Source organism: Dasypus novemcinctus, chromosome 17 (assembly GCF_030445035.2).
Source record: "Dasypus novemcinctus isolate mDasNov1 chromosome 17, mDasNov1.1.hap2, whole genome shotgun sequence".
In the NCBI taxonomy this organism is placed as follows: Eukaryota; Metazoa; Chordata; class Mammalia; order Cingulata; family Dasypodidae; genus Dasypus; species Dasypus novemcinctus.
The window spans coordinates 83772231-83786924 of record NC_080689.1 but is presented as its reverse complement, the minus strand read 5'-3'; the positions used below and the strand labels follow the sequence as shown (position 1 = coordinate 83786924).

The window sequence follows — 14694 nt, the reverse complement described above, 5'->3', positions numbered from 1 at the left end:
AGGGGCCCCAGGTGTGAGCTGGATAATGAGGATGACTGTAATAGTAATAACATTTATTAGGTGCTTTCCATGTGCCAGGCACTATTGCCTGTATTAAAGCACTTAGTCCTCACAGCCACCCAATAATGTAGCTCAACATAAGAACCCATTAGAGAGGGAGACTGTGCAGGACTGCGCATCAACATGGGGGCCAATAAAGGGATATGTGGCCTAGATGTAGGATAGGTATTACAACATGCCCTGGTTGGAAGCACTTCAGAAGGGTAAGGCGGGTTGCCCTCATGGTATCAGCTGCACCAATTGTAGGGAGACAGTCTGGGTGGAATGATTGTGAACACAGACTGTGTGGCAGGCAGACCCTTGTTAACCTTGGACAAGTGACTTCATCTCTGTAAGCCTCAGTTTTCTCATCTGTAAAAGAGTCCCTTCTTAATAGGGTGGTTGTAAAGGTTAAATGAAATAACACGTAACTAGGTACTTTGCAACAGTTCTTAATACATAGGGCTGAAAATCAAGGTGTTTATCATTATAATTTGAAATCATTTTATTTTTAAATGTTTTTATTAAAGTTAATAGATCACATAGAACATTACATTGAAAAAACATAAGAGGTTCCCATATAACCCACTCCCCCCCCATCATTTTTATAAATTGTGTTATTTTGAAGATACATCACAGAAAAGGTTATGTTATGAAAAACATAAGAGGCTCCCGTATACCCCCCACTCCCCCACCCCACTCCTCCCACACCAGAATATTCTTGCCTTTCAACCAAATTGTTTCCTTCATAAAACCTTAAACCAAATCTTCAATTCTGCAAAGTCACTTATTGCAATAATGCAACCAAAACCTGAAATTCCTTTTCATATGATTTAACTGAATTTCTCTGTGTGAAGCATGGCCTACCTCTCCCTTTGCAAAGAGATAGAGCTATCTCCCCATCATTCCCAAACAATACAGCTCTTTAATTCTTTCCATACTCATCAAGTGAGAGGGGTGCCTAAGCCATCTAAGCACTTTCATCTGTCTTCTGCTATGTGGAAAAGTGCATTGCTTAATTGATTTTAAGCTATTTATAAAATATAAACTGGAATTCTTAATTGCTCTCTATTTTTTTTTTCATTTTATCAGTTTTTAATGGAAGTTGTACATAAGATTCTTTTATCCCTGCATCTTCTCAATTGCTTCTTCCTTATATTTGCCCTTTTCCTTTCCTACTTGGCGAGATTTGGCTTTACATTTGAGGGTCTTTTTGCGGTCTTTATCCAGTTTTAGCCTAGTGATGACTACCTTGCTGGGGTGAATGCCCACATGGACAGTGGTGCCATTAGCCTTCTCCCGCTGCCCCCATTTGATGTAGATGACATATTCCTTCCTGTTAACCTGGACTGCTTTGCCAATTTGCTGACCTTTGTAGTGTCCTCTCACAACCTGAACATCATCTTTTCGGATAGGCATGGATCAAACATTATATTTCTGTCTCAGCTCCTTGGAAAGAGGGGAAGACATAAACTTCCTCCAAATGTGGGAAGGTGCATTGAAATGCCTTTTATGGTTCTTGCTCTGATCAGAGGTCACAAAGGGATTGAACTTCATTTTGGCTGCTGCCGCTCAGCGATGGCTGCAAAAGGAAAAAGCTGCTCTCTATTTTTGATGCTGATTTTAACTGTATTTAACACTGGAAACTACTTCAATTCATTATCACATTATTAAAGGGCAAGAGTACTCAAAAGTACACTTCTCGCACCTGTATGCTTCCGTGTACATATGTATGTTTTCTGGTTTGTGATTTTGATCTAGTTATTGGTTTTTTTTTAAATTTTCCCTTAATCATCCATTTCTTTAGTGTGTATTAATCCTCATTGTGAGCAGTGATGAAATTAGTGTGTTTTCTCTTACTTCTCTTTCCCCACCCTCTAGTACCTGATTTTAGGTGATTATATCATTTTGCTTAAGAGTTTGCCTTTATTCTGTAAATATGCTTCTACTGATGACTATCTTGAGATACTGATGATGGCACCTTCATTGTCCCCTCCTCTAGCCAAGTGGTGAGTTGCGTGGGACCAAATGTCAGACAAGGAAAAGGAGTGGGTCTTTCACACCGAAGATAATCCCTGATGAGTGATAGGCAGGTGACATCACCCATCACTGCCCCTCTACCCTAGTATATACCACCTGATTGCTTGGCTCAACTCCCTTGCTCACATAATATCTCTAATATATTCTCTTTCTCCTCAGAAAAGCCAAGAATTTGATATCCTTGTCTTAGGTTCTGTGTTTCCTAGAGGCAATCAAGGCCTTCTGCCATCATTTGGAAAGCAAGTGTAGAACCAAGAACTTAGCTTAGTTTTCTTAGTTTTTGTTAGTTCATGAATTGATTTAGATGAATGTTTTTTGTTTTTTTTTTACCCATGATCTCTGTTTGGTCCAGAGATTCGAAGATTCTCTCACATTCAGCCATGGAAGCAAGGTAGAGCTGGGATAGAATCTCATTTCTTGCCCTGTATTCCTCTGCCATGTCAAACTCTATGTAATTCATAAGTTCAGCCAAACTTTACTGGAAGATACTGGAACAAGTCACTTGTACAGAGCAGGGGAGGTCAAGTGCAAGAAGGAGGCTTAAATGATGTAGCTCTTGTCATTTGTTTAAGAGATACACCACAAGAATGTGTTATAGATGTAGCTGTGATCAGGGCTCAATGGCTTCCACAGATGGCTGTCTACTTAGTGAGCAGCACAATGTCCCCATATACAGGAAGCCTGGGAGTGCATTTGTGAAATCTCAGTGTGAGCCCATTTGTAGGAGTCCAACATTTTTATGGTTTCAGTTCACATGCTGGCAAGATGCTGGGTAATAAGATCATGGCATAATGTGGCTGACAGGTTTTTATGTGTATAGGCATTTTAAAAATCAGCAAGCCAAATTAAAGGAATTTTTTTCTACAGGTTATTTCTAAAATAGTGCTTTTAAATGTAGGATGGCCAAGTATTAGTGAGTATTTGACAAATTTGAGGAAAAAAATGTCAGAAGTTGAAGACAGGCATACAAAGTATGATCTATGAATAACTGGAGGGCCTGAATGAGAAAACCAAAGCAAAGACATGAAAAAAATATTAAAAATTATAATTCCTTATTTTTCTGGAAGGAGATTCTTTGAAGCTGCATTATGAAACCTTACACTGAGTATTGACTCAGAATGACTAATAGCAAGACATATTCTCGCTAAAATTACTAGGGTGTAAAAGTAGAATGAAGTCTTTTGTGCATTAGAGTAAAGCAAGTGCATTATGAAAAGAACATTAGCATCTCATCATCAGTTTTGATACTATTTTGTGCCAGAAGAAAATGCGGTAATATATTTGTGGAAAGAAATGTGAATCATGGTGCTATCAACAGCAAAACTGACATGAAAGTGTAAACAGCATTGAAATCCAACTTCACTGGCTTGAAGTTGGGTAATATGTTCCCATGATCCCTTTCAGGTGAGGGAACAGATTTCAGGAAGACATTGGTAGGAGGACAGATGTTAAGTCTTACATTTACAGTTATTTGTCCATTCATTCACTCTAACTTTGTTTAGGGTGCATATCTATCTATGTATTTATTTTATTGATAAGGATGAAGAAAAACCAGTAGTTGGAGAGAGATTGTTTAATGTGTTAACATCTAAAATTAAATGTCAAACCTATTTTTAAAATTCAGTATAAGTCTTTGAAAATGAAAAATAAATTTTCCCTCAATTGGCTGATTAGGGAATTGGGTAAAAGGGGCTGAGCACTGGGGCATCTCCATTTCTTTGGTATTATATCCCCTTTCAGGCTCCAAACATCATATCATCTCCAGATCCTCTGAGACTCAGGCTGAGGCCTCCAGCTCAAGGTCTTTGTGCTGTCAGTAGTGGGGATCACTGGGGAGGCATAGAGATTGGAGGGAGGAGTTTTTCTGGAGTGGGTAACAGGAGCCAGAAGACACCTCGGATCATTAATTGTCTGCATTTACTTTGACCGGCCAGTTCATGTTTCCACCTCCGTGTTCACACAGAATGCTGGAAACCTCAGTTTCTCCTCAGTTTTGCTGATTTTCCTAAAGTGCCAAAAGAAGGTTAGGAAAGCAATGGAATGCACGTGGACTTGTTTCCCTTCCTCTCTTTATCCTATCCACTCCACACTCACATTTCCTCTTCCTCTTCTTCCTGTCTTTTCATTCATTTCTTCAGTGTCTTCAGTGTATTCCAGGAAAAGAGGATTTATGAAAAGACACTTTTCTTCTTTGAACAGTGTAGACAGCTGCAAGGAAAGGAACCCACTTGATGACCATGTGCACATGTGCAGGAACACCCTGCAAGGGGAGAGCCCACCCCAGAACTAACTTCACAGGTGCTCCTTCCACTGGGTGTGGCCCAAGGCTTTTGACAACCAGCCCAGTTCCCTGCCTGGACCATTCAGGCTTGTGCAAGCTGATTCAGTGATGCACGTATGTTAAAACCAGGGCAATGCTAAGAAAATAGGTAAAGAGGATGGGAGAAATTTATAGACATTGTTGTTCCCATGACCTCAACTTCCTGGATGAGACCACTTCCTTCAGGATAAGAATCAGAAAATAAGGAACAGATAGAATGGAGAAAAGCTATAAAGAGGAGCTTATGAATAAGAAAGGGAGAGATTACAAAAAAGACAGAGAGAGGAAGGAAATTACATGCAAATTGTTGTTCTCTGTATCTGATACTTCAGAAGCTGTGAAGTAAGCCTCCTGGTAACCCCGGCAGTAATGGTGATCTATCAACCTTGTGAAAGGAAATGGGAAAGTTAGGGTTGAGGGCAGAACTCAAGCTCCTGTTGGTTATGTCAGGGTGTGGTCTTATCCCAGGACACAATTCTGTCCTCACCACCACACTCCTCTCCTAGGGTCTCAGTCGCTTCACCTTGGCTGTGAAGGAGTGGGTCTAAGATTCCAGAGTCCCTTTCCCAGCTCTCAAATACTATACCTGTGGCCAGTGAGGAATGCCTGTACCCTCTAGTTCCTCTAAGAAGGCAGATACTCTCCATGTCTTTCTATACATGATGTTGTCTTTCTTCTCCTTTTTACCACCTTCACTACCTCCCTGCCTCTTTTCTCTCTCTGTATTACTGCCCATTTGCTTTCTCCTTGTCAGCTTCCACCAATCATATTGTTCTATGATACAGGAACACTGGAGAACAATCCCTGTGCACATATTATTCCCATATTATGCTGCCACCCTCTCCAAAATATCAGTCAATTAACCAATCCTCTCTAACCAGGGAGCAACTATCAGAAGCATGGAGTTGAATCAGGTCTTGTGTTCTAGCCAGTCAACTCTGCCCTGTTCCCCACTCGACAGTCATGCCCCTCCATGTACCTTTCCTCAGTCTTGTCCAGGCACCCATCAGTGCTAGTACTTCAGTGGTTTGATGAATTCCCAAAAGATTCCACTTATTTAAGTGGCCTGTCGATCCCCTATTATATCACTTTCAGACTAACTGAATACAGACAAGTTACTTTACCTCTAATCTTACAGTCAACCCCTCCAATCAGTTCAGAAACTTATAGGGATGCTGTGAGGACAAAGTGTCTTCCATGAACCTAAGGTCATACCAGTCTCAGGACAATCGCTTGATTTATAGGATTAATGGTCACTGTCACCCACAGGACATGATTCAACTCCGTGCCTCTGAGAGTTGCTCCCTGGTTTAAAATGGATTGGTTAATTGATCAATTGATTTATTGAAGAGGGTGGCAGTGTATTATGGGAATAATCTGAGAGGAGCAGGGAACCCTTGGCCCTGCTTCCCAGAGACTCTCCAAGACAGCAAGAGCCAATATGTGAAGCAAGCCTGGCAGGCCATTCACACAAGGCCTCCAGAAACCCAGCCAGGCTTTGGAATGTGTTGGAGAAAGAGTTGTACATGAACCTCTCAAGTGGAAGCAATTTCAGGTTTTAATCTAATCCCAGGATTTTGGATTTGTGTGAGCAGTAGAGAATAGAAGGATGTTCAAGGATATGTTTCCTTCAATACCTTTCCAGCACCCAGGTGCATGTGTAGTCAGCCCAGAGCACATGTTCTTTATGTCAGAAAGGATAAAACATTAATGAAGTGCTACCAGACCGGTAAGTACAGAGGGAGAAACCCTAATTCCCAACCACCACCTGGCACCCAGTAGAAGAACTTTGTCCCAAGTCTAGTTGATAGTCTGGGAGAGCTTGTGTCCTGCCAGATCCCCTCCATTGTAGGTCAACACCAAAACCTCATCTACACTCTCTTGTGCTTTATTCCCAAGAGCTGCTAACCAAGGAAAAACAAAGGCTTTGAGGATTGGTCTTATGGGAAAGTGAATCTTAAATAGCATAGCAAGGAAAGATGATTGCAAACACAGTACACTCAAAGAACATGATGATAATACTTCTTACTATTGTTATTAAATATGGAAAGAATAAAGCAGACCTCCATGTATATTTCCATTACTTTCTGATTTCACAGTCCCTTCTTCAGTTGCTAAAGTAGCAGTGTTACTAGACTGTTCCTGATAACCCACTCACATTGGATCCTATCTTGAGTGATATTACCTACCTGGATTGTCATTTTCATCACTGCTGGTGGAGACATACCTCTGATCCACAAGCCAATCTTTAGGAACACATACATCTGCAAGAAAGTTTTTGGAGAATGTGGCACACCCATCCTTTCCTTCTCCACTTGATGGCTTGCTGGCTACCCAAGATCACCACAGGTTCTTAGACCATCTCTGGACTCTGTGGAGTCAGAGGCCTTCAATAAGACATTATAAATGGTCTGCAAATGAGCGAGGTGGAGAAAGAATCCCCTTTTAACTATTTACTTTCCCCATTTTGATGGATCATTAAAGCTCTTATGTCCAAACTTATCACCCTGAAATTCTGACTGTTCTGGAAATACTCTATATTAGATGAGTTCAATGAAAAGACCAATGGCAGGCTCAGAGCTGCTGCCCGGGAAAGTGTATTGTGAGGATGGAAATGTTCTTTCTGCATCGTCCATGGCATAGCTACTAGCACAAATGGCTGTTGCGCTTTTGAAAAATGGATAATACTACATTGTGCTGCAGATGCCCTGAAGGTGTGGTGCTCAGAAATAAGAACTGAAATCATGAATGTTCCAAACTTATAGACAATTCGAGATCCCGCCAGGCCGAAGAGATGTGAACTAAATGTATAGAATTTGGAGTCAAAGCACTTAATATCTCCAGACTATGGTTTCCTATTCTCTAGGTGTGAAACTCAAAAATTCATTCACCTCTCAATCCTTCCATATCTCATATGTTTTGAAAAAGTCAGATATGGCTGCTTTTCTTTTATCATGACCAATCAAAATGCCATGATCAGACTTTACAGGCTTACTAAGAGGTGAGATTTATTACTAAATGAAGACTTATTATGAAATCTTAGTAAGAGGTGTTCTCTAATACAATTTTTTTTAATGATCTTTTTTTTAAAAAAAAAAAAGATTTATTTATTTAATTCCCCCCCCTCGCCCGGTTGTCTGTTCTCTGTGTCTATTTGCTGCGTTTTGTTTCTTTGTCCGCTTCTGTTGTCATCAGTGGCACGGGAAGTGTGGGCGGCGTCATTCCTGGGCAGGCTGCACTTTTCTTTTGCGCTGGGCGGCTCTCCTTACGGTTGCACTCTTTGCGCGAGGGGCTCCCCTACACGGGGGCACCCCTGCGTGGCGCGGCACTCCTTGCGCGCATCAGCACTGCACATGGGCCAGCTCCACACGGGTCAAGGAGGCCTGAGGTTTGAACCGCAGACCTCCCCTGTGGTAGACGGATGCCCTAACCCCTGGGCCAAGTCCGTTTCCCACAATTTTATCCATTTACAGTCCTGTGAACATTTTCCTGAAAGGTAATGGGGTATTCTCCTGGTTTACTGAGGTATACTTGACATACAATAAACTAAACATATTTAAAGGATATAACTTGATAAAATTTTGACATATACCCATGAAGAAAGGAAGCTGGCATTTTTTAAACAGAAAGCTGACATTAGCAACTTTTTAGTGTTAGAGAAATCTAGGAAAACACACAAATGGACACACGTTCTCACACATGCACCTTGAGAATCATACACACACACATCAGGAAGCTTCTTTCTGTGGAGAGGTTCTCTAGACAAAGCCAACAAGGAATATTCATTGATCATCATCTAGATTTTTCCTCAGCAATTGTGTGAGGAGAGAATACATACTATTGTTGCTTGCTCTTGGAGCCACCTGCAGTTGCAGAAAAGAAAACACTATAATGATCACAACTTGCTATGTTGTGTTTGTAGAAGGCTTTAGAAAACCAGATGGGAAAGAGGGTCAAGTCAAGGAAACCAAAAAGCAAGTGAGGGGACATCTGAGGAGAAGGCATGAGCTTTTCCTGTACGATGTATCTCTCCATTTTGGTTGGCATTTAAAAAAATTCTTAATCCAAGAAAATATGGCTGCTAATCTAATGCTTCCATTCGTGGTTGTCCTTTTGAAACAGAGATCGGCAGGTCAAAACAGATGCCAAGTGAACACAGTCCCCACCAAGGAAATTGTACATATCATCTATAAAGTAATGGTCAGCTTTAATTGAACGGAAAAAGAAAAATACAGAAAGCAATGGTTCTAAAGGGAAACTTACCTTGGAATTAGGTGGGGCTTCCTCTACTGCCCTGGCTCCCAGGTATTTCAGCAGGCCCTCTGGGGGAGCTAGGAGGATAAAGAGTAATAGTCAGTACATTGGAGGTGTTGCCCTTGGAGTACTCTGAAGTTTTGCTTGACATGGACATTAGAGTAATATAGAGCAGGTATTTAACAAGGATAGTGTGAGCTGCCAATGAGTAGAAAAAGGGAAGCAAAATGGAGGTGGAGGAATAAAATGGGATGCAGTCCTTGACTTTGTAGCTAATGACATCCCAAAGCAATGTGAAATAATCCAAAAAAGTTACCAAGTACATGCCATTGTTCAATGATGGATTATCATTCCTCCTGCCATTTTGAAGTCCAACTAAAATGCTACTATCACCTTGTCCTGTTACGAAATCATCAGTATCCATGGTTCCACATATGTCATCTCTCTCTCTTTTTTTTTAAAGGCGGTACCAGGGATTTACCTCTGAACCTCATTCATGGGAGGCAGGCACTCAACAACTGAGCTATACCTGCTTCCCATTTTTCATCTTTTGTATAGGATTTTTTTCTCTATTTTTTAAAAAATGTTACATTCAAAAAATATGAGAGGTCCCCATTTACCCCCCACCCCCCTCACCCCACTCCTCCCACATCAACAACCTCTTTCATCATCATCATGGGACATTCATTGCATTTGGTGAAAACATTTTGGAGCACTGCTGCACCACATGGATAATGGTTTACATTGTAGTTTACACTCTCCCCCGGTCCACTCAGTGGGCCATGGCAGGACATACAATGTCCAGCACCTGTTTCTGCAGGATTTTGCTGTTATTTGTACATGAGCATTTTATTAGCTTTCTAAAGTTTAATAATAGGGTAATTGTTTTAAAGACATTTTATTTATAACTTTATTGTGGGACTGGATTCAAGTCTAGGCAAAACATTCTGTTTTATTTATTTTTTAATCCTTAATCATAAAGATACTCATTTATAGAAGATTTGAAGATATTTAAATACTGCCACTTAAAAATTGACCACTATAAATCATGTAGTATTTTTCCTTCCAGTCTTCCTTTTCTATACCTTGAATGCTTATTCATTGAATGTGATGGATGTCCATCTTTATACTATCCAGGCACCAATTTGATAGCTCATTATTAAGGGGAGACATGAGTTGAGTGCTAAGGCTCTAATGCAGTTATAAAAGTTGCAGCAAGGATGATATACACCAGATCAATAGCCAAATGGTAACTTGAGTTCTTATTGGTCACTGTCCCTAAGGCGTGCAGCAAACAGTGCTGAGCATTTCTAGGACTCAAGATGCTGATGTTATGAAATACGCTAACATCTCCCAGTTCCTATCTGTTTGGGCTGTAGTGTGGAGGACTGACTTAGGTAAACCAGATTGTGCTTCCAGTCATTCAGAATCTGAGCTGAAAAGGCATGTGGACTTTCTATGTGCATTTCACCCTATGTCAATTCACAGTCTGCAGTCAGTTTCCCTTGCTGGCATGGTGTAGAATCATCGCATGGCCAAGTGATGGGGCTAGATTATGGCTATAGCATCAGGATCAGGGACACTCCTGTTTGAAATTGTAGGCTAATTGTCTCTGCACCTCCGTTCTTCTTCAGAAGAGTGGGAATAAACAGTCATAGTATGGTTGTGTTGAAGGTTGAATGAGTAAATATATGTAAAGGGTGTAGTAGTGGTTTTTTTGAGAAGTTGACACTGGCAATTGTGCTATACAGATGGGAAATAGCTTCTCCACCCTCACCTTCACAATCTCATCTCAAAGACTCTAACATAGATATCTCCAGCCCTGGTACACAAACCCTCACCACCTAAAGGGAATACAGATGGCCATCACTTAACCCAGAAAATAATCACATCCCCATTTCTCATTCTCACCTGGAAGCTGGAATCAGGGTGGTTCTTCAGAGTAAAGCAAGCGCACAGTCCCTGGGAATTGAACCCAGAACCTCATACATGGAAAGAAGGTGTTCAACCACTGGGCTACATCAGCTCCACCCTGGTTTTTTAATTATCTAGATTTTTTCTGAAGTTCAAAAATGCATACCATTTTCTCTTGTACCTGAGGTCACCTGTAATTATATTAAAGAAAACACTCAGGATCAGATCATGCTGTGTAGTGTTGACACAGATCTTTTGCACTTTTGGTACAGATGGGAAACAGTGGTTGAGTGAAAGGTCCCATAAGTAATTGTAGCAGACACACATGGAAAGATACACACTTTTCCTAGATAATGCATCTCTCATGTCTATTTTGGTTGGCACAAAAAATTCTTACTCTTAGAAGGAAAAACTGCTGCCAATTAAAAAGCCCATAAACTTGATTCCCTGCTCTTGCTATTTGTAAATAACAACTTGACACAGTAATAGAATACTCCTTAAGTAAGGAAATTGTATATGTCATCTATAATGTACACGGTCAGAATTTTCATATCTGAACTCAATTGAAAATGAAAGGAATAAGTAAAGTGACAATTTTCTCAGACAAAGAAAGGCAACCTTACCTTGGAATTAGATGGGGTCTTCTCATCTGCCCTGTCACTAGGTGGTTCCTCCATCAGGCCAAGGCCTCTCTTTAAAAGGTGGTACACATTCAAATAGTGTTTAAGTGCCCATCCTGTGCTGACCAAAAATAATTTGCTTGCTCACAAAAGCCAAATTGATTGTTAGGGAGGCATCCCCCACTTAAAAGAGCTCATTATCAAAGTTGAATTTTAAAAGTCCCATTCAAGTAATTGCCAAACAAATAAGTTCTCCCTATATACAAAAAAAAAAAAGGCCAACAGAAAGGCCTTCTATCACCAGGCCAAACCAGAAGAAAAATGTTCAAGTAAACAAACAGGACTGCTGTTATGTCAAAATGCCAAAGTTCAAAAGTCACCCCTAAAAGGTCTAGAACCTCAACCAAAAAGAGGCATGTTCAGAACCAAGAGGACTCACACACAGGAACTCAGGGCTTTTGGGGAGATGGCAGAGCTGAAGGGGCTTTTGCCTTTACCATGCTCAAATCCAACAGTAGCTCCAGAGTCAGGTTGGTAGGTACTTAGAATCCTGTTTCTAACACTATGTAATGTCAACTGAGAAATAAACTAAGTTGCAAGGCAACAAAGGCACTTATTTAGGGTCTTAGGGTTGCAATTAGGGGAGCACAGATTCAGGTAGCAATCCAAATCATGTCCCATCTTTGTATTTCCAGGCAAGGGGCTTTAAAGAAGACTTGAGAAGTTGTCTGTAGTTGTAGTGTATTTGGGGTATTCAGTATTCTGTATTGTCCTTCAGGTTAGATAGTTAACTGAGTTCTTTATCTTGTGTGTGTGTGTGTGTGTGTGTGTGTGTGTGTGTATGTTTTAATGGTCAAAGACCAGAGAAGAAATACTTTCAAATATTAGCATTGGAGTATGGATGTGGCTCAAGAAGTTGAACACCTGCTTCCCACATGGGAGGTCCTAGGTTTGGTTCCCAGTGCCTCTGAAAAAAAAAAACAAAAACAAAACCAACCAACCAACAATCAAACAAAAGAAACCAACTCGGGAACCGATGTGGTTCAGTGGTTAAGCACTGGCTTTCCACATACATGAGGTCTCAGGTTTAATCCCCAACCCCAGTACGGTAAAAAAAAAAAAAAAAAAAAAAAAAAATTAGCATTGGTATTTTTTCAGTGGTGAGCTTGTGATTTTGATTCTCTTTGCTATGCCATCTGAAGTTTCTTAAATAGTATGTTTAAGTTGCATAGAGAAATAACTATTTTGAGTGCTAATGACACCTGTGAAAGTCAAAAGGTCGAACGTGCTTCTGAACACTTGCCTTGAATTGCTTTTCTAATGCCTTACCCAGCATGTTTTTGACAGCAGCTGTTATGTTCAAGGCCAGAAGATGAATGTGATTGGGAACGTGGTCACTGGAATTACATGTTCAGGGCTGATTCCTGACTCTGCTTCATATCAGCTGGGAAATTTACTCAATTGTCTGCGTCTCATTTCCAGATCTGAAATACTGAGCTAGTACCATTGGCCTCATCGGCTGTCCCCAGAATTAAGTAATGGTCTTGGCTCAAATTAGAGACACAATCCATATTAATTTATTGATATATCTAATGTTTTTTCTTATTATTCACCTGTTTGCTCAGTTACTTTTCTTCATATGGTAATTCATAACTGTAATGTATAAGTATTGTGAGACAAAAGTCATCCTAACTTCCAAGAGCAACACCCACAGTGGAGTTATGACCTTTTTCTACCCTCCCAGACAGATATTTATGGACACCAAAGGCAGACTGGATAAACTGGGGGAACAATAATAGTGCAGTTGGCACACTGTTCTTATGTTGTGCTAAAAACTTCTGCCAAAGGACTAGGCCCAAACTGAGTGTGAAATACTAAAATATCTGTCTGGAAGACCAGAGCATGGAATATTAGAAACTACTTCACAACAGTTGTGAATTAAAGGCAGCCAAGGTGTCTTTTGTTGTTGTTGTTGTTACTGTTTTCAGGAAAGTTTATTACCAACCCCTTAGGAGGGCACTACAAATAATGGGGTTAGAAACCCAAACCAAACCTTGAAACAGTTGAAAACAGGCCTGCTAGAGAGCCAGATGGCCCCAAGTCGTCAGGGAAAGGAAGTAAAGGAGAGGCATTCTAGGCGGTGACCTACCCTGGAGCCTGAGTCTGTATATTAGTGTGACTATTCTGGGGAAGGGGGGGCGGGCAGAAATCCTCACCTCCATAACCCCAGTGTTGCCCTGGATCATGGGGAGGAAAGGCAGAAGCAAGCACTGAGGGCACAGACCTTACTGAGTCTAATCTTGGCATCACTGCCTCCAAAACTGTGAGACAATAAACTCCTTTAAGCCAACAAATATGTGTTATATGACATGTCAACCATGGTGTACTGAAACAGTTCCTTTGAAAAATCCTCTTGCCCCAAAGTTCCTGAGGGGAAGAACTGATGCCCTGGAGGAGGTGGCTCACCCACAAGAAGAGTACCTATCCTGACCCAGCCTCCTGTCTCTACATTTCCATCCTTGATGCAAAATATGAGGTAGTTTCCCCCACATAAAGGCCTTCTGAAGTATCAAGGATGTCCAAATTTTTGGCCAACTTCCCCCAGCATCTTCACAATACCTTCTGCCTCATGTGAGTCTTCCTGTGGGTTGGACTACCATCCCAAGTGACCAGTGGTCTGCTTGGCTCCTCTACTGGCTCAGAACCTAAGACATTCCAGACCAACTGCCAGATAACAGCTATGCAAAGAATTAGCTTCACCTTTAACTGAACTACCCTGGAAGAACAGTTAATGCTCATCAACTGGCAAAGTCACCCACCTGACTGAGGTTTGGTGAGTTAATGAATGAAGTCTCCCTGTTCCCAATTATCTCCCTGACTAAATATTTGAACAACTCTCTTAGTGTGGAGTCCGTACCTTCCCTGCTGAAGTCTTTCTCATCCTAAGAGTACCCTTTCTGGAAGATATGGGCGTGAGACTTTGTGGTTCTGATATGTATTTTACTGATCACTAGTGATGTTGAATGCATTTTCATACTCCTGCTCATTCTGAACTCACTGCAGAAATTATGATTTATGATTTACAGAGAGGGGACATGGTGAATCATTTGTACTCTGAGATGTCCACATCCTTAGAGAACCCAATCATGCTGAGAGTAATCTCAAATCCCCAAGGGAGACAAACACAGAAATGCTTCGTGTTCCTGCATCAAGAGTCCCCACTAGACTTGGAGAAGAAAGATGGCCCTCCATGAACAGGGGGTTTTCACCCCCATACTCCATGAAGGCCAGTATCCCTCAGAGGACCCCCAGAAATTCTTACATATCTAGGTCAGGCAGATCTCAAGCAAAACTCTCTTCATGTTGTATCAATTAACCCAACCCAGTCTCACAAGAGAGAATGATGTTCCCACCATGAGTTTTCACAAGGCTTTATCTCTTTTTAGGAGCAATGACAACAGCAGATATGTAGACAATGAGGACAATAGTGAGCTTTCAGAAAGGAAA

General features: G+C 41.0%; 1 long non-coding RNA gene across 4 annotated transcripts; it reads right to left on the bottom strand.

The window, feature by feature from the left end:
- Positions 1-3637: 3637 nt before the first annotated feature.
- Positions 3638-13958, bottom strand: LOC131274048 (uncharacterized). 4 transcript variants are annotated; one of them, XR_009181256.2, is made up of 8 exons: positions 13807-13958; positions 11191-11303; positions 10565-10758; positions 8663-8730; positions 6627-6663; positions 4697-4784; positions 4174-4287; positions 3638-4084 (listed from the first exon to the last, which is right to left on the bottom strand). It is a non-coding gene; the product is annotated as an uncharacterized lncRNA (long non-coding RNA). The 4 variants fall into 4 exon arrangements; XR_009181254.2 differs by having other exon boundaries at positions 6589-6663; positions 13807-13957; XR_009181257.2 differs by lacking the exon at positions 4697-4784 and having other exon boundaries at positions 6589-6663; positions 13807-13956.
- Positions 13959-14694: the final 736 nt, after the last annotated feature.